At 36.8% G+C, this 22,788-nt stretch overlaps 1 protein-coding gene across 7 annotated transcripts in view; it reads right to left on the reverse strand.

Moving 5' to 3' along the window:
- The window catches only part of LOC134475050 (zinc finger protein 345-like), an 84,259-nt gene that overhangs the window by 56,016 nt on the left and 5,455 nt on the right, over window positions 1-22,788 (reverse strand). For 5 of the 7 annotated variants that reach the window (XR_010046014.1, XR_010046015.1, XM_063244415.1 and 2 more), the window contains exon 2: window positions 376-9,590. The gene's annotated coding sequence lies outside the window, so the exon portion shown is untranslated. The remainder of the gene's footprint in view (window positions 1-375; window positions 9,591-22,788) is intronic. The other 2 variants (XM_063244416.1, XM_063244418.1) reach the window with 2 other exon arrangements.

Raw genomic sequence — 22,788 nt, forward strand, 5'->3', positions numbered from 1 at the left:
AACCTTCTGCCAAGCCATAACACACATCAGGTGGAGTTCAACAACCAATGCAGTCCTTCTTCCAACAGAAAACTCCCAAGCCTGGTTTTTATCATCAAGCCTTCTATCAGCCTTCTGGTCTCCTGAGCTCTGACCAGAATCCCCTCTACAGAACAGCCTAAGCTGCTCCAGCTCTACGCATCCAGGCAACATGTCCAAACCTTTCCAAACTCTGCCCACAAGCCATTTCAAAAGCCTCTCGAAAAACATGGTCAAGAATAGTCACAGCAAAAGACCCCACTCCCAGGTACCAAATTCTGTCTTAATTACTTTTTACTTGTTGCTGAGACAAAATACCTGAAGCCCAATTTCAGAAAGGAAAGATTTATTTCTTACAGTTTTTGCAGGTTTCAGTTCACACTCAGTTGGTTCCAAGGCAGGCAGGTATGGCTGGGCCACAGTTCATGGAGCCTGCAAAAAGCACACAGGAACCAGCAAAAAGCAAGATACACCTTCTTCCTGCCATTGAATTACATCCTGGCTCCACCCAATGTGGGTTTAGGACTGACACCATCAATCCGAACACTAGACAACGAACCATCATAAATGCACAATGCAAACTCATGAGGCCTGGGGGACACAGGCATAAACCATGACATTCCACCCCTGGCCCCCAGGACTCATATACATCCATTATGCAAAAGACATTTAGTCCACCTCCAAGAGTTGCCAAAAGACCTTCCTATCAAGGTCACTTAGGTCTTCTCAGGAGTTATCTTAGAACCATGCATAACACCTCATGGCTCTTCTGTCAGTGTCAGCCACTTAGAAGAGTCACAATCATTGCTTCACCACGATGCTCTCTGTGAAAGCTTGGGAGATTTTTCTCCTGTGACTCTTCTTAGGCACACCTTGCATTGAAGGTGACTTTCCTCTGTGGTTTCATCATCTCCTTGATGAGACAACTAGGGACTCACTGAATATCTTACGATGATTCAATCAGAGGTTATTTTATATCCTTGGTCTCCACCACCCTTGAAGGCCTGGGGCCAAAATATTGGCTATCCATTTAGCCCATTTGTTTCTCTAAGTTTTGGCTTCCAAACCTTAGCTGTCAAACATCCAAAAGAAGTTTTTCATAACAATACAGTATATTAGAGGCAGTAAGTGTAATATTACTATTTTATCTAAACATGAAACATCTTAGAACATTAAATGAATCCTATTGTCTTCAATCCATGGACATTTTAGCATTTGAATACCTACAGTATTAACAGTTGCATATTTTACATAATATATCAGGAATCAGAACCATACACAGTATTGCATCATGACAATCACAAGATTTTTGTAATAATCTAAATTCTTGTTTGACATAAATTATCCCTTTTAGTCAATCACCCTTATCTAATACACAAGAAGTTTTTTGTATATTATTGAAAAACTTATTGATCTTTAGTTGAATGTGAATCTCACAAGTCTTTGTTAGCAGCAAAGGTGTGCACATGAGACAAAAATCTGTTACCATAAGTAATCCCTGTTTTACAGTCATGGAGTCTTATGCATCCAGAATTATGAATATATGCAATACATCATATAGTGGATTAAAATCAACTGTCATAACCATGTGAAACCTTTATACAGGCATCATCAAACCAAAAATATGTATTACTTCATTTGATAATGACCAATGTGAACATTTAGGAATAAATTTCATAAATTTATTTGACATGTCTCCTATAGTGATCTGGAGATCATTGAGGTCTCTAATCAATGGATAAAAACTGGTTAAAAATGTTACCAGACAGCTGCTTTCTTATTTATCAATCAGAGCTTCGTCCACCAATCTAACTGCTAAGGGACTTTATTTATATTTTTAAATTTATTTTTATTTAAAGAAAGACAAAACAAAACAGAAAGCAGGCATAAATAGTACATACATTCAAAGTAAAGAATAAACAGTAATAAGTCACTAGTTTGTGTGTTTTATTGTCCTCTTTCAAATAATTGTTCAAGATACAAAAGTGGACCATATAAATGGGAATTCAAACAGGGAGACTTCAAGTAGTTCTGTTCAACTATCTAATAAAAACTAAGTAATATGGCAGTCAATCCTATACACTTAATCATGTATGTATTTATCCATATCTTCATTTATGTTGAGTTTAAACAAAGCAAAGCAGATTAAAATCACTCTAGTTGAAGATTAATAGTATTGCTTGATTTCACATCATGACACGATGGAACCAGCACTGGGTACTGTAGGCCCCTTTTTTCTCCTTCAAAGTATTTGTTCATTTCATCATGTATCATAAAATCAGTTCTTCTAAATTATTGATAGGTTTTATGGAAGCATGCATCTTAACATGTGTTACTATCCTTTCTATATTAGAGGGAGAAACAGAACAAAGCAGGACAGAGCAAAACATAATCCTAGAGATACATAAAACTAAAAAGACATTTAAAACTGCTGTACAAGGACTTCTACCTTGGTTACTGTGTTGTCTCTTGTTATCATCAATAAAAATGGCTATATCATCGGATAAAGTATAATTGAATATATCACTGCATAACAGTATTAACAGAAATAGAACTTTGTAGATAGTGTAGAGCTACTAAAACAGATATTAATCAAGTTAGAATGGGTATTATAGAGAGTCATTTCTATTTTCAGTATAATTGTCTACACTCTGACGATACTATCAACCTAACGGTTTTGAATAAATAGTCAATAACAAGAAGCAATCAAACAAATCAGATTTAAATAAATTCAGCAATGATATAACAGTATAAGTTATAGAGGAATCTGGTTTAAGTTAACAGGAAATTGAAGATGATTAATGTGGTATATCCTGATATTTTTGGGATAGCTGTCTGTGCCCTCAGATTTAGTGCTTGTATAAAAACTGGGATGGAATAACTTCTATCTAAACAGAGTGGTACAAGTAATATGGGTTTTAATTCCTGATACACTTATAGCAATATCTTCTTCTGTCTTTTTAAAGTCTATTCTTCCCCTTCCCTCCCCCAGGATGTACTGTGTATTTTTGGGTCTCCCCAACACCCTTGCCTTTATATTGTGTGGGCAACCTGCTATTTATCTAAGTGTTTCTGAACTTTCTCACTCCAGGACTTGATCTCTAGTTATATTTCTTTACTTATTAAAGCCTTTCTTTCCAACCTACCCATAAATACTGGTCCAGTTGCCCCTATTACTCTCTCATTCCCTATCACATCGAGTTCTATGTTATCATATTCAATTTTGGTCCAAATACCCTTCTTCAGGTCAATTATACTTCCTATAAAGAGCATCTCAGTTGGCCCTATTTCTTGATCCACTCTGCCTGTGATTCTCTCTTTTTTTCCTTAATTTAGTGTATATAGGACATCTGCATTAGAAATTATATCGAACCTTCTGTCTCATTTCTGTTGTTCTATTTTTCTGTCATCAGTTGTCTATTTGTCTTCTTCACTTTGTTCATTTTGTTAATTGGCTCTAAATACGCTGTAATTTTTTCATTCTCTTGAATGGCTTCACACTGTCTTGATATGATTGATTCTATAGTATACGAAGTTATACTCAAACAATTCAAGGAAAGAGGCACTATGGTGACTACTATTATGTTAGATTATCTGGTGGTAAAACAAAATGATGCTTTAATTGTTCTGTTCTGACCTGTGTTCTTCTATTACAATGTCTCTTCTATCTCGATCTCCACACTTTTTTTAAAAAAAATTCTATTTTTTAAAGGAAAACTAAATTAAAAAATTGAGGGATATATTATAGTAACTGTTTTGTTTTCCTATTAACCTGATTTTTAACCCCAGTATTGCTCTCCCCGTCTTGTTCTGCCTGATTTTACTATATTCTATTTTGTTTGATAGTATCACGTTTGAGGGTATAGGCAACCACGTTGTAGGCAATAAGATTTACTATGATGCCCATTATGGTTTGACTATTATCCTCTTTTGAAATCCTATAAGGTCTTCAGTGTAGATTTTATTGGTCTTGTTCTGTACTGTTTTGATCAATTCTATTATACCTGATGATATAGCAATTCTTTTTAAAAATAGCAAAAGGCACAATGGTAAACATTTTTGATCAGCTGATATTCTATTTTTGCATCAAGTACTATGCCCATCAGTATGTTCTAACCAACTCTGTTTTGTTAACTCACTTGAGGTTTTATTCTCTTCAAAAAAAGTAATAAGAAATATGGGAGTAAAAAAACCTCAAAAGTGTAATTGTTATTGTGAAGAAGACAGGAAAGGAAGGTGGTCTAAGAGATATAAGCGCCTGTTTAAGTGTGTAGGGAGAAAAACATATTACTGAGCTTTGTTGGATCATTGAACGGAACTCTCTGCAATCACACTGTAGGAATGTTTACTTTATATGCTTTAATTTTATAATTTGAACAATTGTTTTGAAGAAGACAATATGTAACCTATTAACTAGTGATTTCTTACTGTATTTTTTTCTTGAAATTGTGCATGATTTGTACCCTTTACTGCTTTGTTTCTTATGTTCTTTTTTTCTCTTTAAAAAAATTAAACTGGAATTTATATCTTTTATTTATTTTTTGGTACTGGGGATCAAACGGATTACTTTACACTTGCCAGGCAGGAACTTAAGCCACTGAGCTAAATCCCCAGCCACCCAATATATATCTTTCACATCTTATCATCTTCAGAGAAGTGGCCTCTCTACTCTTGGACTTGATGCCAGCAAGCATAAAAAATGTGAATAAAATCAGTCAAGGCCAAATAACATTCAAACAAACCAGCTTCCAATAAGATCAGTCGTAGTAAGACAATGTAAGTAATACAGGGTTTCAGTTTCAGTTAATAGGAAATTAAGGACAGTTACCATCATGGTATAATCTGCTATTTTTGGGTTACATCTTTGTGCCCTCAAATCTATTATGAGTACACAGACCAGAACAAAATATAATCAAAATAAACAGAGCAACAGAACTACTATAGCTTTTAAATCCTGATACACTTTTAACAATGTCCTCTGCCTTCTTTTTTTAGGCAATTCCTCACCTTTCTCCTTCTCAGGATACTATTATTCACTGTTCAGAGTATATTAGTTTAGTCTCTTATGTTCAGTTTCAGCATACATTAAAATAAAGACATCTACTACGAAGAGAATGAGACACATTATGGTAATCATCAACTTCCCCAAAATCAGTCTTGAAGATCAAAAAAGCCTGCATCATCCTGTAATTATTTGATTAGTTCTATAATGTTAAGTATATATTCAATGCTTGTGAAGATGGGAACAACTATTTGGAAAAAAACTAGCAACAGTAAGATAGACAATGAACATCTCAGTGGACTTGCTTTGAAACCTGTGTTTCCTTAACTTGTTTCCTTATGAACTGTTCTGTTTTGTTTTGTCATGTTTAATCTTACGATCTTTAAGATAAAAAACAAGTTTGTAGAACATATAAGCATATTAATATTTTTTTGTTGGATCACTGAGGTAAAATGTTCGCAGTGTCATTATTTGAGTATCACATTCTATGCTTAATTTTGTAACTTGAACAATTACTTCTAAGATGACAATATGTAACAAATCAACTAGTGACTTCTTATTGTTTATTTTTCAGAAATTCTGTATTATTTCTATACATTTTTGGTTTTTTTTAATAAAAATAATTCACCAAAAATATAAAATTAAGTTTTAAAGACAAAATATTAAGTACATAGACACTATCCATACTTGAAAGTGAAAAGCCTATTTCATTTACCATGTTTAATTACAAGATGCCATGTTGAAGCACAAAGACACATTAAAAAATAAAGAGGTATAAGTGATTAACTGAAAACCATACAAAATGTGTACTTGAGTAGAGCTCCACTTCAGATTTGTTGTTTCTGGAAAATTTGTGAAGAAATATTGACATCAAACTTCTGTATTGATTATTTCTTCAGGTCTTCTTGGAACTTTTAAAGTAAACTTAGATTTAACTGTCTGAAGAGTGCTGCTTCTTCTATGTATTTAACAATAAACATGGATTGCCGTATTTCTCACACTGTTAATACACATAGGATCCAGTGAGCTCTTTCAGATATGTAACAGTGATCAGGTGTGCTGAGTATTCACATAACATATAGGATTTATCTCTTGTGTGATTTTCTTCATGTATTTCACTTACAATCTGGCTGCTGAAAATGTCTCCACTTGCTTACGTAGCCATCCCAATGTGAACTGTTTCATGTGCTTTCCAATGACTGTATGTGTTAAAAGCTTTGCCACATTGTTATATGCATAGGGTTTCTCACCAGTGTGGAGTCATTGATGTATTTTACAAAATCCATGTGTGGTGAAAGCTTTCCCACATTCTTCACATAAACAGGGTTTCTCAACAGTGTAAATTTTTTCATTTATTGGACAATGAGCATTTCTGCTGAAACCTTTCCCAAATTCAGTACATATATAAGATTTATGCCGAGTGTGAAGCTTTTCATGCATTATGCAATATGTACTTGTGCTCAAAAAATTCTCATGATGCTTATATACACTGGTTTTAACTTGAGTGTGAACTTTCATGTTGCTTACAATGTCCATGTTGGGTAAAAGCTTTCATATATAGGCTTTACATATATAGGGTTTCTCTCCAGTGTGAACTCTTTCATGTTGCTTACAATGTCTATATAGGGTAAAAGCTTTCCCACATTTCTTACATACATATGGTTTCTGGTCACTGTGAATTCTTTCATGTTCCTTACACTGTCGATGTGTGTTAAAAGCTTTCCCACATTGCTTACATACATAGGGTTTCTCTCCAGTGTGAATTCTTTCATGTTCCTTACAATATCTATGTGTGGTAAAAGCTTTCCCACATTGCTTACATACATACGGTTTCTCTCCAGTGTGAATTCTTTCATGTCTTTTACAATCTGCCTGTGTGTTAAAAGCTTTCCCACATTGCTTACATATATAGGGTTTCTCTCCAGTGTGAATTCTTTCATGTCGCTTACAATGTCTATGTCGGGTAAAAGCTTTCCCACATTGCTTACATGCATATGGTTTCTCACCAGTGTGAATTCTTTCATGTTCCTTACACTGTCTGTATCTGTTAAAACCTTTCCCACATTGCTTACATACATAGGGTTTCTCTCCAGTGTGAATTCTTTCATGCTTCTTAAAATATCCCCGTGTGTTAAAAGCTTTCCCACATTGCTTACATACATACGGTTTCTCTCCAGTGTGAATTATTTCATGTTGCTTACAATTTCCATATTGGGTAAAACCTTTCCCACAATGCTCACATACATATGGTTTCTCTCCAGTGTGAATTCTTTCATGTTGCTCACAAGCTCCATGTTGGGTAAAACCTTTCCCACATTGCTTACATACATAGGGTTTCTCTGCAGTGTGAATTCTTCCATGTATTTTACAATTTGCCCGTGTGTTAAAAGCTTTCCCACATTTCTTACATACATATGGTTTCACTCCAGTGTGAATTATTTCATGTCGCTTACAATGTCCAGATTTGGTGAACCCTTTTCCACATTGCTGACATACATAGGATTTCTCCCCACTGCCATATTTTTCATGGATCTGAACATTGTGGTGTGTTTCTGCTTCTTTCACATTCACATTACCGTCTGCAGTACAAAGGAATACTTCTCTACACTGATTCCAAGATGTATGTCCATAGGATTGCCCTAGCTTGTCATTTCTGTCAAAAAAAATCACATATCAGATTGATAACCATATTACTAAGTTTTTATTGGAGATTTGAACAAAATTTTTTGCAGTCTCGCTGTTTGAATCCCCACTTCATATGCTTCACTTTTGTATTTCATTATTTCTATGAGCAGCATATGTAATCATTGTCTTTAGATTTCTGTTTATTTTCACTTTGAAAGTGGTATCATTTCTACTTACTTTGTTTTTTTTTACACTTTCCTTACATGAAATAAAAAAATAAGAAACATTCATAGTGAAATGGGTCTCAGTTTAAGGACTGCATTAATGTCAAGTTTTGTTTTTAATGCCTGCTAAGAAATTCTAACCATGAAATAACAGAATGGCCTTGTAAGACATGTTGAAAACAACCATTCCCAAAAGAATGCTACACATTTGGAAAACTTAAAATTTGATACCTTTTGAAATGCAGAATCCTTATCTTGACTTTGGGCATGGGTACATATGTGTATCACATACAGATCATTCTGATATGTTTGCCCATCACAATCTCCCTTCTGTCCTTAACCTGTAGTTCCCTTTTCCATATGGTCAGTCTTACTTTTCTCTATTAACACTTTCATTTCATTCCACAATTTATATTTTGGTTTCTCATCTAAAAGAAACCCTGTGAACTTTTAGATTTTATAGCTGAGCTATTTCACCAAATTGTTGGGAGAAAAAACCACCTATTTCTTATGGCAAATGACATTATATAATGTATTTTTGTCATTATATAACACATTTTTTTCTTTTCCATGGTGGGAATGAACAACAGCTTTTAGCATAAAATCTATAGCTTTTTAAATCTGTTTTAAGACATTTTCACTGATAATTAAGCTGTGAAGTTTGAACTTGAATTTGCCATTCTGCAAAATCTGATTTCTTGTGTGCTGGATTTATAGGTATGCACAGTCAGAGAGTCTATTAATATTTTCCTTCTCCACAAATCCAGTGATAGATAGCTAAGCTTTTTAAAGGCCTGATCTATTATAACTTGATCTGATTTGTATATGAGCAAGCATGTATCAGTATTTTAAGTGCATTTTGAATTTTTAAAATATATCCAGAACAAGTATGAGGGGATCAATTTCTAGAGACAACTGCACACTGATATTCAGAATGAGTGCACTTAACATTCTAGCAGCCTTCTAAGAATTTTAGTCAGAATGGCTGATTCTTCAGAGCATGGCTTGGAAACACAAGAACTCCGTTTTATTTCAAATTCTATTGCAATCTTAGCAATTTTTAGATGATGAATGTGTTGTATTCACATGTATATATGGGTAGAAAAACTGAAGAGAGAATGTCATAACTCAAAGTGTATGCCTTTCATACACATCTATATGCAATGTCATACATTTTCTTGATTTAATCCACTCATTATACATACCCTAGCTTATACGTCTTCAGAGAATATTACTGACAATAAATTGAATGGTGCCTCATTTCTTTGGCGGCATTTTTCTGCTGACTCACTAATTACTCAGGAACATTCCTTCTTCTTATGAGTGCAAATTACCTTAAGTATCTCCAGTAAATTTTGCATTCTTTTTCAGCTTCCTGGATATCCCCAAGTCCTCCTGAATTGTAGATATAGAAATACCAGTGCTCATTAGAATAATACATACAAATTAATAGATTTTGTTTAGAGTTATGATATAATGTGTCCAGGTCTGAGCTATTTTTAAAAATATTTTCACATTGTTTTTAATGAAACAGCACTGATGCGTGACATACAACATTCTGACAGCATGAGTGACAAAAGTATTTTGTCCTTACCTATTGCAGTCATGTTCCTAAAGATTTCGCCCATCACATCTCTGTAGAGGTTCTTTTGGGATGGACTCAGCAAAGTCCACTCCTCATTGCTGAAGTTCACGACCACATCCTCAAAGGTCACCACCTCCTAAAGGATCGATCATACATATATTTCTCACACGAAGGTTGAGACACCAGGTTTGGGATATCTTAAATTCTCTCCTACAAATCTGAATCAAAAGCAAAGTGTGGTGATATATATCTATAATTCCAGCACTCAAAATGCTGAGGCAGGATGGTTTCAGTGAGTTCAGGGCAATTCTAGCCTCCATAGGGTGTTCAAATCCAGCTGATATACATACAGAAAGCTTGTCTCAATAAAACAAAACAAAACTAAACAAATACAACCAAACAAAACAGCTGAATGAAGACTGATTTCTTCAAATTTAAATCATGTCTTGGTCATTAATTTTGTGTATATACACATTTTTGAAGACAGCAAATTTGATGATAGATTGCAACTCACTGCTAATGTAAGAGTGAAATAGGAGCACTGATTCTTGTGCTGAGTCACTGTAATAGTCCCTGTGTTCTGTCTCTAATGCAGAGCTCACAGTGAAAAGCCTGTAGGACCAGCATCCACAAAGCACAGAGGCAGATAAATATCCCATCAATCAACTGGGAAGCCAAGCAAGCACCACTTCTCCCTGGTAAGCAGTGGTGGTCTGGCAGAATGTGGCCCTTCCAGGGGGAGAAACAGCAGCAGCTCCTGAGACCCACACCATGTGGGATCTTAGGATGCTGTGAAACCAAACAACTGGCCTGTCTCCCTACTAAGCAATAGTGAACCTACAAATGCACTGCCTAGAATCAAACATCCCACTTCCCTACCCCTCTTCTCCTGTCACCCCCCGTTAGCAAATGGGAAACAGAAATCTGAGAGTCTCCTGGGAAGCAGACCATAACAAATAAGGGGGATTTCCTTCTACTATCTCTTTGAAGGCAAATATATTTGTTGCTGTTTTGCTCTATTCTGAGTAATGGTATTGCTCTATTCAATACTTTTTGATAAGTACTATAATGTTCTGTATTTCATCTCATTTTGATATATGTGTTTGAAAGAACAACTATTGGGGCTGGGATTTAGCTCTGCGGCATAACCACCTGCCTCGCAAGCACAGTCATAGATTCGATCCTCGGTACCGATAAAAAGGAAAAAAAAAAAAAAACAAAAGAAAGAACAACTATTATAAAGATAATAAAGTATACTGTGATACCTATTACTGTTATCGCAGTAACCAGTTGTAAAGTTGTGTACCAATTTCACTATATGATCTTAGTTGGCCTTATTCTGCCTTGTTCTGTTATATTTTACCACTTTCAAAATTTAAAAAAAGAAAAAAAAATCTCATCAATCACTGTGATAGGCTGCAGATAATGTCTCTTCTAATCTCATTTAGGCCAGTGAGTACTTTGTTCTTAATATACTTCAGCAGCATTTTGAAACATGAATTTGGTTGCATAGAACAAAACATAAATAACATCCAATATGGTACGCAAATAATAAATGTTAGTGGAAAATGCTGTTTCTAAAAAATAACTATATAAAATGGAAACAGGCCCAAGGTGTAATTTATAGCTCACTCTCACCAAGCATTCACTATCAATTCAGATATAAGGAATATATCTTGTGAGGCTGGTGAAGGACTTCTTCCTTGAATTTGGGGCTATCCTAAGTTACATAGCTGTCTAACATAGAGAAACCCTGACTGTGAAACCCCACAGACAAAGTGAAACTTGAAAAGAGACTGCATAAGACACCTTTGATTTGTTTTTAAAAATTATACCCATACAATATGGAAAAATTCCAAAAATATTCAACACTTTCTGAGAAACAATGTGGATATCTGCCATACAACAAAGAAAACACTTTCATAGTTGGGTATTTAGCTCAGTGGCATGAACACCTGCCTGGAAAGCATAGGTCATGAGTTCGATTCTTGGTACAAAAAAAATCCACATTTTACCTTCATAGCACTGGGGCATAATTAGAGATTATCAAAATTAGATCTCAAGTGTGGAATAGAAAATGCATGGGTTGACAAGGATGTGAAACACTGATTTTTGCCAGAGCTGGTGTTGATCACATCAAGGAAGCAATCAGAACCCAACTTTAACTTCACACTTACTCTAAGAACTACCTGAATTTCAGTGAAGACCCTCTCTGTTGTATGTCCTGCTATTGGCTTCCTGCATTCTGTCAGTCACTTGCACATCCTTTCCACGCTCCTCTGATCCATGCAATGTTCATCTATATTTGTATCCTACATTACATATAAAAGAGTATTAAGTCATCCATTTCCACTCACCTATTCAAGAAAATACCAACTATTTATTCTTAAGTGAATTGAACAGGAGAGAAGTAATACTGAATGGAACACTATAAATAATGCAGTGGAAAATGAAAGGGAAAAACCCACATGCATCCCTCCCAGGATGAGAGGTCTGCCATTGACCAGCTCCTCTCTCCTGTCCTCACTTAATGTGCAGGCCTGTGTCTCTTCACTGCTGGGTGGAGAGAGAACCAGGACACAAGCTCTCTTCAATCTCAGGAAAGATCAGGGACATGGCCTACTTTCAGCATTTTCAGTGGCTGCCATTTATAAAAAACTCAGCAATTGTGCTGTGGAACATTCATGGTTTCTAACTGTCCACACCTTAACTGATTAAGAAGAGAATATGGTGTCTATCAAACTCATTTTTTAAAATGAACCTTAAAGTGGAATTTCCAGGTTAAATGTATATAAGATGAATTTGAGGATCGCAGATATTTCACCTGAAGCCTCAGCATAGAGCTAGAGCCTGGTATAGGAAGACTGAATCTGCTCAGATCTACGTGGAGATGTAAAGTCAGAGAGATGGTCCAGGCAGAGGTGCAGGACACCATGGCACCTAGCAGGAACCATGGCTAAAAAAGGCCCAGTCCAGGCTGCCTCATCCATCAGTGACTTCTAAGGAAAGCGTCACACATTCCACACTGGAAAGGAAGAAGCTGAAATGGTTCCAGAGCTCATTCCTACATGCCTGAGGCCCCCTGTCTCACTCAGGGGAGCTCTGTATGAGAAGGTCAGTCTGTTACAGAGCTCAAATTGACTGAATGTTTTCCACCCAGGTGCAGATCTGAACTGCCACATGTGGACTCACCATAGCTATGGAACAGGACAGGTGTTTACAGGGTGCAGGCGAGGTGATGGAGGCACTGCAGGCAGGTCAGGGTACAAAGCCTTAAATAAGAGACCAGGCCCTTACCAGGCCCAGTTTCCTCCAGCAGTAACCAAACCATGCAAGAGTGTGCATTAAAAACTGAGTAACTGAAAGGAGTTACTCACAAAATTATATATTATGGAGATAGTTTGAAGATACAAAAGTAAATGGTAACATCCATAAATAAAATGAGATGTGACCCTTAAAGGATATGTGGTGTCCATTGATGTCCCCAAACCACATGCATCAGAAGGAAACAGTCTGATGAACAGAGCAATAAGGAGCACAGGCAATGGGTAAACATCACAGCTGCTTAATAACAACAACAAAGCTAGGATACAATAAGTGCACTGGTGAATTTTATCCAGGATGTCGTAAAGAATGAATACTGATTGTTTTTCAATTCTCCCATCAAGTTGAAGAAAAAACCACCACCAACTTCTTTTAAGTGACAAGTCATCCTGAGAATGAAGCCAGAAAATAATGTGTTAAAAATAAAATAAATGAAAACGCTCTGTTGGCTAATATTCCTAACGAACATACACAAAAGTATTCAGCTAAATGTTTGCCACATTAACTCACCATCATATTCAAAATTAACCAACACGATCAACACTGGGCTCAATCTCAGTGGTGCAAGAATGTTCCCTCTCGCGCACAAACTAGTAAGTGTTGCTTCACACTTTCACAGCATAAGGTACAGCTAACCTCTGAAGAGATTTGGAAAGACAGCTTTGAGAACCTCAAAAGTTCACCATTTTTGCATGATATAAATCATTCATAGACTATCAGTAGGAGGAATGGACCTCAGCACAGCATGACAAGCTCCATCCTTGACATGGTGCTCAGGTGCTGACAAGCTGCAAGCTTAGCTTCTAGGGTCAGAAAGGAGACAAGGCTTGCAACTCTTTTCAACATACAGTACTCGAAGTCCTGGCCATAGAATTTAATCCAGAAAGAGAAAGCAAAGCCTTCCAAATCAGAAAGGAATAATTAATTGTTGTTACAGTTCTCCTGAGGGTGCAGCATTGTATATAAGAAATTTAAACTACATTGACAACCTTATAGAACAAATTCACAAATCACTTAAATTGCAGGATACATGAGCAACATGCTCTAATCAATTCATTACTACGTACTACAAACAAATTGTAGCGTCAAATACAAAGAACACAATTCATTTCACAAATAATCAAAAATAACTAATGATTAGGGAAATTGAAGCAAACTCACATCTTCTTGGAATGCAATAAGTAGAAGAGCACTAACAGAAGAAAAGCCATACTGTGATGAGGGATGGGAAGAATTCATGTTATAATGTACATGCTACTCAGAGCAACCAGGTGTTTCAGTGCCATTCCTGTCAAAGTATCCGTGCCATTTTCCTAGATACATAAAAAAATATGAAAATTCACAAGGAAGTACAAAGAGTCTTCCTATAGCCATAGAAAGAACATTAAAAGTAGAGGCATCAAAATACTAGTTTCCAGGTATTATAAAGTAACAGTAGTTAAAAGGGTTTTACACTGGAAGAAAAGGACCACAGACTAAAACAGCTTGCCCAGATGCACACCAAGTGACAAAATCACTAGGAATTTTGTTTCTTCTTTCCTTTCTTTTCTTCCCTATTTTTTCATTTTCATTTTATATTCAGGGTCTTGCTGTGTCATTGGAGCCTGAGCTGAACTCAGAATATGTTGCAGGCTTGTCTGGAACTCCAGGAACCCTGCTGCCTCAGCCACTTGAGTACAGGCATTACAGGCATTTTCACCATTCCTTGCTCAGCCAGTAAGTTTTTTTTTTTTTATTTAAAGAGAAAGACAAAAATAAATGAAGCAAGACAGTAAAAGGCTAGAAGCAACACAGAATTTCAGAGAAAAAAACATACAGTAAGAGTTCACCAGTTAATAGATCACACATTGTCAAGTTACAAACAGCTGTCCAGATTACAAAATTAAAGCATACAAAGTGGAGATTAATACAGTGAGATTGCAGTCAGTTCTGTTCAATGACCCAAGAAAAAGTCAGCAATATGGTTCTCTTTCCTACACAGCTAAATAAAGTTGCAGTTGTATCCTGGAGATCACTTTCCTTCCTCTCTTTTTTACACTAACAATCGCGCATTTTAGTTTCCATTACTTCCACAGTTTTTTTACTTTTTCTTTGAAGAGGAATGGAAAAAAGTTTGAAAAAAAACAGGCCAAAAAACAAAAAACAAAGCAAGACGGAGCACATCAATTTCTCCATTATGGTAAACCTTATGCTAGGTGTGCTGACTAACGTTCAGACGCAAAAGAACCTCACAAAGATTTCTCACTAGAAAGTCTATTTTTGACTTTTCATTTTTATCATTTTTTTTTGCTCGCTTTCTTCTTTCTTTTTTTCTTCAGACAGGGTTTGCTATGCAGTTCAGTCTGGCCTTGATCTTCCCTTGTGGCCCAGAATGACCTAAAACTCATCACAAACTTTCTGCCTCAGCCTTCAGAGTCCTGGAATAACAGGTGTGCAACAACATCCCTGATTGTGTTTTCCTCTTTAAATTTTGTCCAAAACAAAACTCCTCAAAGTTTTTGATATTCTCAAAGTTCATTAGGTTGGTTATACAAAACCAAATCAGAGAGTATTGAAAACACCCTGAAGAACTTTCAAAATCCTCACTAACATATAACATAATATAACATAACAGAGCACAATATAGTATAGCCTAATAACACAAAAATAAATAAAAAAAGAACCACATAACTCTGCTTTAAATATCTGCTTCCAAAAATACAGCAAGAATTTCTAAGTTATCCATACACCAGCAATATGATGCATTTTCTTTGAAATAAATGTTGGTATCCACTCAAATGCTTGTGTAAGAATGAGAGTGGCAGCTTCCTTTTGAAGTCTGACCCAAAAACATAAAAAATGGCCATCACAAGATGGGTGACAGGTGCATGTGCTTGCTTCAGCCACATAATAGTGGGTGGTGGCAGCACAGAGAGAGCCCAGCATGGAAACACTGCTTCAAGGAAACCAACCAAAGAGTATTACAACTGAAAAGGCTCAGCACCATCACCTCTAGGAAAGGGAAACTACTCATCAGGGACACAAAGCCCATGGTCGGATTGGCATGGGAGGAAAGGAAGGGACAGCAGCAGCTAGGAAACAAGTTCCCCAGGAGTGATGCACATGTGTCCTTCATCAGTACGGGGTGATGATGTCACCTCCCCATTTTTGCCAGAGCTGGTTTTGATCACATCAAGGAAGCAATCAGAACCCAACTTTAACTTCACACTTACTCTAAGAACTACCGAAATTTCAGTGAAGACCCTCTCTGTTGTATGTCCTGCTATTGGCTTCCTGCGTTCTGTCAGTCACTTGTACCTCCTTTCCATGCTCCTCTGATCCATCCTCTGAGGAAACCCTTAATGCCTAACTATTGATATCACTGCAAAATTTCTGTTTAGAGCTTCTCCTTTACACCACTTAGTAAATTCCATTGCAGAGCATTTCCATATTTAAACTGTCTATGAACAACCAAGCCACTAAATCAGCTCTTAATTCAGAGATCACACACCTATTCCTTTCCACTCAGAAGGATATCACGTGTATATGTCCATGCAAATGCCTAAATTTCAGCATTTTTTGATGAGAATTTAACAGGTAGCCCTTTCTGGAATTTGCCCTTCACAAATTTTTACCCCGTCCTTGATAACACTTTCACATTTGCTTCATTTTTCTCAGACTTCAAAACTCTATGGCTGTTCTCACAAACCTAGTCTGTGAGCAAGGGCGCCACCTAAATAATTAAGTATGTTCAGAAATTATTTTGCACTGATCTGTATAATACACAGGAGTTCATGAGTTGTTTGGGAAGCCTTTTTCCACTGAGGCACACTACTACACATCTCTGAATTCTCAGGACCTTTGCCACTACCTGTCATGAGGATGGAAATATGAGAACATACTATAAATTGAGGAGATCGCTACAAATACAAAAAAGCCCAAGTTTAAGTTGAGCCATTGTGGCTATGAGGCCCTACATTACAGACATTAATAAACTTTGGACATTCCAGATCTGCTACTATGAGGAAAGAGAGCAGAGACCTAGCTCATTACTGCTCTACAAGCTACAAAAACATCATAGTCAGGGTCTTCTCAAGCTCCTTCCAATGCCTAAGATTGTGGGGTTACCAGGCCAGCAGTGAATTTCAAAGATGATACTTGAGTCTGCTGCTGTCATAGTGAAGCCAGGGTTCTGGGGACCCCAAATCACCCTTGCCAACAGCAAGAGGCAAAAGGGACAGTGAATGACCCATGGACAATGCTGGAGGACCTCAGGAGCTGAAGCTAACTAAATACCTGAGGCTCCAGACACCAGAATTACTTCTAAATACTTGTAACTGGTTTCACCCAATCCACCCTATCTCTGGCCTCCCATCCACAACCTCGCCATTCCATGGCTCCAGGATCTCTCAGGTTCTTTGCTAATCAGGCCACAGGACATCAAAAGTACTAAATGAGATGCAGCAAGCATTTGGCTACCAGTATCCTACTCAGAAAAGGTAAATCATGCTGAGACACTGGAAGAGACAAAAGTCACAGCCAGCAATGGCCTGAAAATTGGACAGTTCATATAGCCTGCCCCTTCATCAATGATTGACTCCTGCTCTACTGCTCTCCTTCTGAGTCAAGAATCAACAGGGAAAGGAACCCCTCCCTGCAAGAGAGGATCTCAAAAGATAGACTGTAGTGCTGGGACTTCTGGAGCTGCCATTCTTCTACAGTGGTAAACTCAGCTGGACCAGAGGAGTGTTTGTACTGAAGAGCTTTACCTCAGTCTTTTAATTTTCAAATCCATTTTATTTCAATGAAAAAAGAACACATCAACTAAAATTAAATTTCAAAACATGTCAATCGGGGGTAACACTTGAATATACATTGCACATTGTAATCCCCAGATCATTCACCCAGAGCACAAGACATCTGTAATCAATTATCCAAACAGTACTGTTACAGGCACCTGAGTTATTTAAATAGTATTGCCATAAGGCAGGGCTAGGTCCTCCAAGGAGTCCATGCAGGAGACCAGATACCATGCAACTATGGGGAAGACTGACACGTCATGCTATGGGCCAAGTCTCAAGACAAATGATAAGCAAATTCATCCATATCCTAAAGACTGATATTCTAAATAGTGCCTTAGCACTCTGAGGAGGTCAGGAGTCACCATTCAAAGAAAAGTATGCTTATTCTAAGGACTGACATTTTAAATATCTCCTATCATCCTGATGAACTCAGGTGTCACCCTCCCATAACCCTAAGGGAAAAGTCACTGCTGCCTAAGAATACCTGCTTCCTATGTGACTCCCTTCCCCTTTGTTCCCAATTTAATCAACTTTTACATGAACTTATAATCTTATTGGCTACCATAGCTCTGTCCCATCTTATGCCCATCTGCATTGTGAGTTCCGATTTTTCCCCACCTTAAACTCAGCTTACCACATGATTTTACTCTATAAAGTTCCCTAGAAAGACAGTGTTTGGCATCCCGCTCAGGACCCCTTCTCTCTCTCAGGTGGGTTTCTTTCTCTCAAGAAGTATATTGTGCTCTTAATTTCTGTTGTTCCTAAAATTCATTCTTTCACTTTAGAGAACCCAAACTCATACCACACATAGAAGGTCAGGAATTTCATTCCACTATATCAGGGTATGGTTGCCTCTATTTCTAACCTACTCAGCTGCCTGTAAATTTAAGAATTGTTTATCAATTTGACTTGGAGTAACTGTAGCAAATAAAATGTTCTTAATGAATATACGGATATATATCATTAAAATGAAAAAATGATTATCACAGTTTTTCTACCTAGCACCAGCCAACATTTTCAACTTTCAAGTATGTGGGAAAACAAAAAATAAAACCAACTCAGAAAATAGCAATCCTATAAGGGACAGTATATCATTCACTGTAATACCCATGTTATTGGCAGGTATTTCATAGGCCACAAAAGAAACATTGAGCCTATTAAATACCAAGTATCAGTTTCAATAAATGTGCTCATAGCACTGCATCGTTGACAATTGTGATTTTTTTTTCTGTAACTCGTGACCTTGTGCTCTCCAGGAAGCTCCTTGTATCCTTGAGTTCAATCTCCAGACCCAACTACTTTAGATCTAAATATGACTATTAACAATGTTTAATTTGCCATTGACATATTTAGTTACAAATTTTGTAAATCTTAATTTTCACAAATGAAATTATTTTCTTTCCTTGCAGTTTAAATTACTTTTTTTTTTTTAGGTACCAGGCATCAAAGCTACAACCTAGCACTATCCAGGCAGGTGTTTCTGCCTCCGAAGATAAATCCCTGGCCTGTATTAATGAATATTTCACTTTATTCATTCAAATAGAACTGTGATTTTAGCAAAGGATATCAATGTAGAGAGAAATTGATATACAATGAGAGAGGAACTGGAACCTCAAATAGTTAATGCAAAAAACTAAGTACAACAATCACTGCTACAGGCACAGCTGAAGAAAGCCAGACCTGAAGGTGAAGATGAAGTGACCAGGTCTACATGGTCCTGAAGAGAAAAACAACAGTTTGCAATGTACTACAGTTACCACCACCTCCTCCAGGAAGTTCAGATGGGCATCAATTACCATACTCAATGACCAGAACACCTGGACTATTGTTCCCACAAAATGCCTTGGCTCTTTCCACATACCTTTTCTGGCTGACTTGTTCCCCTGTTGAATATTATTAGTTAAGCAGCTATAAGCTTATAGGTTGATTGTAGTCTGAGACGCACACTGTACTGACATTGTGACTTTCCTGTATAAACGACCCCTGAGAATAGGTCTGGGCCAAAAACCCAAAGACCACTCCTGAAAATTCAGGGCTATTCTTCCTTCTTTTTTTCTAAGAAAATTTTTGAACTTCTTTTGGTTTATGACTTCATTTCTCAATGTTGTGAGCCATTAAACTTGCTGCATTTGATATCAAACAGGGCAGGATTATATTTCTCTTATCTCAATTTAAATATGAAGTGTCTGCTAAAGGCCATGTTCCAAAGCCAGAATTTCAGGCTGCTTCTTTGCCCTGAGTTTAACATTTCCATGAGCTTTTAGAAGTCCTCAGTCTAGTGAACTGCAAATGTAATGGAGGAAGGAGGTCACTGTTGTCCTGTAGCACAATAGGTGCCATTCCTAAGTCAGTGTTAGTCCCTGCCTCCTGGATGCCACTACATGGACTTCTTTCCTCTGCAACATCATTCAATAATTCCCATTTTACATAACTCAAATTTCACTCAGCTCTATTATTGTTTGTTTTTAATAATTTTTCTGTCTACTTGGTTTTTTTTTTTTTTTTTCATTTTAGTTTTTGATTTAAAGACATAGTCTCACTTTGGAGTTCTGGGAAGCCTTGCACTCACTATGTAGGTTAGGCTGTCTTTGAATATATGGCCATTCTCCTGTTTCAGTTTCTTCATTGCTGGGCAAAAGAGGTGGGCATTATAGCACATGGTGTTTGTCTTTTTTCTCTTCTCCTTTTCACTACTATTCTTTCATTTCAGGGGCACTGTTATTTAATCCTGAGGTTTGCTTGTGTCAGTAAGGTTTCTGCAGCTTGAGCTGATTTTGTGAACAATAATATAGGAAGCCAAGCAACCCAATTGAGAAATGTGGAATTTCATTAGCTGCTCTCAGCACCACTTGTATACAGAACCCCCACCCCCATTTCAGGATCTAAACAAGAGGCTCTGAACTGGAAAGTTAGAGATGTTTTAAAAGACAGAATCACCAAAAGATAGTTGGAAATCATTTAGCTAGAATCTTATAATAATTTTTGGATAAAAACTGTATTCTGCTTCTTTTGTTGAGCACGTTAATTTTTTTCTTTGGGTACAGCTCATTTTGCTTTTCTCCTGGGACTTATACCCTGAGTGATTTTCCATTTTTCTGAGTGAAATACAGGGCACTAGTTAAATGCAAAGCTCAAGATGGCATCTATTAAGCCAAACTACAACACAGCTAAGTTACAAGCCTCAATATTTTCTAGGGTACAAACACACAGATCTATAATCCCAGCACTCAAGAGGTTCAGACAGGAATGCTGCTTTGAGGTTAGGGCAATTTTGTGCTCCATAAATGGTTCAAATCTAGCTGATATACATAGAGAAAACTTGTCTCAATAAAACAAAACTAAACTACACAAATAAAACCAAACAAAACAGCTGAATGGAGAGTGATTTCTTCAAATTTTATTCCACATCATGGGGATTAATTTTTGTATATATACATTTTTGATACAGCAAATTTGATGCTATATTGCAACTCACAGCTAACGTACCAGCCAAATAGGAGCACTGATTCTTTTTTTTTTTAAGAGGAAAAAGAGAAAAACACAAAACAAAACAAAGCGGTGTAAGGGTACACCTAATACAAAAAAAAAAAAAAACATAACAGTAAGAAATCACCTGTTAGTAGATTACATATTATCATCTTGAAAATAGTTGCTCAAATCACAGTATCAAAGAATACAAGGTGGACATTCAAACAGGGAGACTGCAAACAGCTGTGTTCAATGATCCAAAAACATTGATATAGTCAGCTATTTAACACCCCTAAACACACTTACTGTTATATCCCTTAGAGCTCTTTTTCTTTTCTTTTTTTCTTTTTTTTCCCTCTCTTGCACTGATTCTTATGGTGAGTCACTGCAAGAGTCCCTGTGCACTGCCTCCAAGGCAGAGCTCATAGTGAGAGCCTGCAGGACCAGCATCCATAAAGCACAGAGGCAGACAAATATCTCATGAATCACTTTGATGTACTAACAGTAATATCTCTTCAAATCTCATTTAGGCCACTGAGTCCTTTGTTCTTAATATACTTAAGCAGTATCTTGATATTTAAATTTGGTTTCATAGAACAAAGCATAAATAACATCAAATATGATACATAAATAATAACTCAAATGTTCATGGAAAACTGATGTATGTAAAAAATGTATAAACAATGAAATCAGGTACAAGTTTCAAATTATAGCTCAGTGTCACCAAGTGATCACTCTCCATTCAGATATAAGAAATATATCTTGGGAGGCTGATGCAGGAGAACTTCCTTGAGTTTGGGGCTAGCCTAAGTTACAGAGCTGTCTGAAATATAGAAACCCTGACTGAGACACCCCACAGACAATGTGAAACTTGAAAAGTGACTGCATAGGACACCTTTGGTTTGCTTTAAAAATTATATCCATACAATATAGAAAAATTCCACAATATTCAACATTTTCTGAGGAACAATGTTGATATCATACATAGTGTGCAGAAAACACTTTCAGAGTGGGGTATTTAGCTCAGCAGCATGAACACCTACCTAGCAAGCTTGAGATCATGAGTTCTATCCCTGTTACAAAAAAATTCAAATGTTGCCTTCATGACACTGGGTCATAATTAGAGATAATCAAAATTAGATCTCAAGTGAAGAACAAAGAATTCATGTGTTGACAAGGATGTAGAATACTGATTCTTACCAGAGCTAGTGTTTTTCACCTCAAGGAAGAAATCATAAACCAACTTTAACTTCATGCTTACCCTAGAACTACCTGACTTTCAGGGAAGACCCTCTCTGTTGTATGTCCTGCTATTGGCACTCTGCGTCCTGACAGTCACTTCCACATCCTTTCCACGCTCATCTGATCCACCCTAAGCAGAAAACCCTTCATGACTAAACTATTGATATCCCTGCACAATTTCAATTTATGGCATCTCCTTTACACCACTTAGTAAAGTCCACTGCAGAGCATTTCCATATTTCAAAAATGTATATGATCAACCAAGCTATTAAATCACCTCTTAATTCAGAGATGACACCCACATTCCTTTACATTCAGAAGGATATCACTTGTATATGTTCATGCAAATGACTACATTTAGGCATTTTTCAGTGAGAATTTAACAGGCAGCCTTTTCTGGAATTTGTCTTAGCAAGCACACTTTACCCTGCCCTTGATGACACTTTTATATCTGCTTCATTTTTCTCAAAATTTAAACCTCTATGGCTGTTCTCCCAAACATCGTCTATGAGCACATGT

This window comes from Cavia porcellus, unplaced genomic scaffold, assembly GCF_034190915.1.
Source record: "Cavia porcellus strain 051 isolate PalLab524CR breed Dunkin Hartley unplaced genomic scaffold, mCavPor4.1 scaffold_50, whole genome shotgun sequence".
Lineage (NCBI taxonomy): Eukaryota > Metazoa > Chordata > Mammalia > Rodentia > Caviidae > Cavia > Cavia porcellus.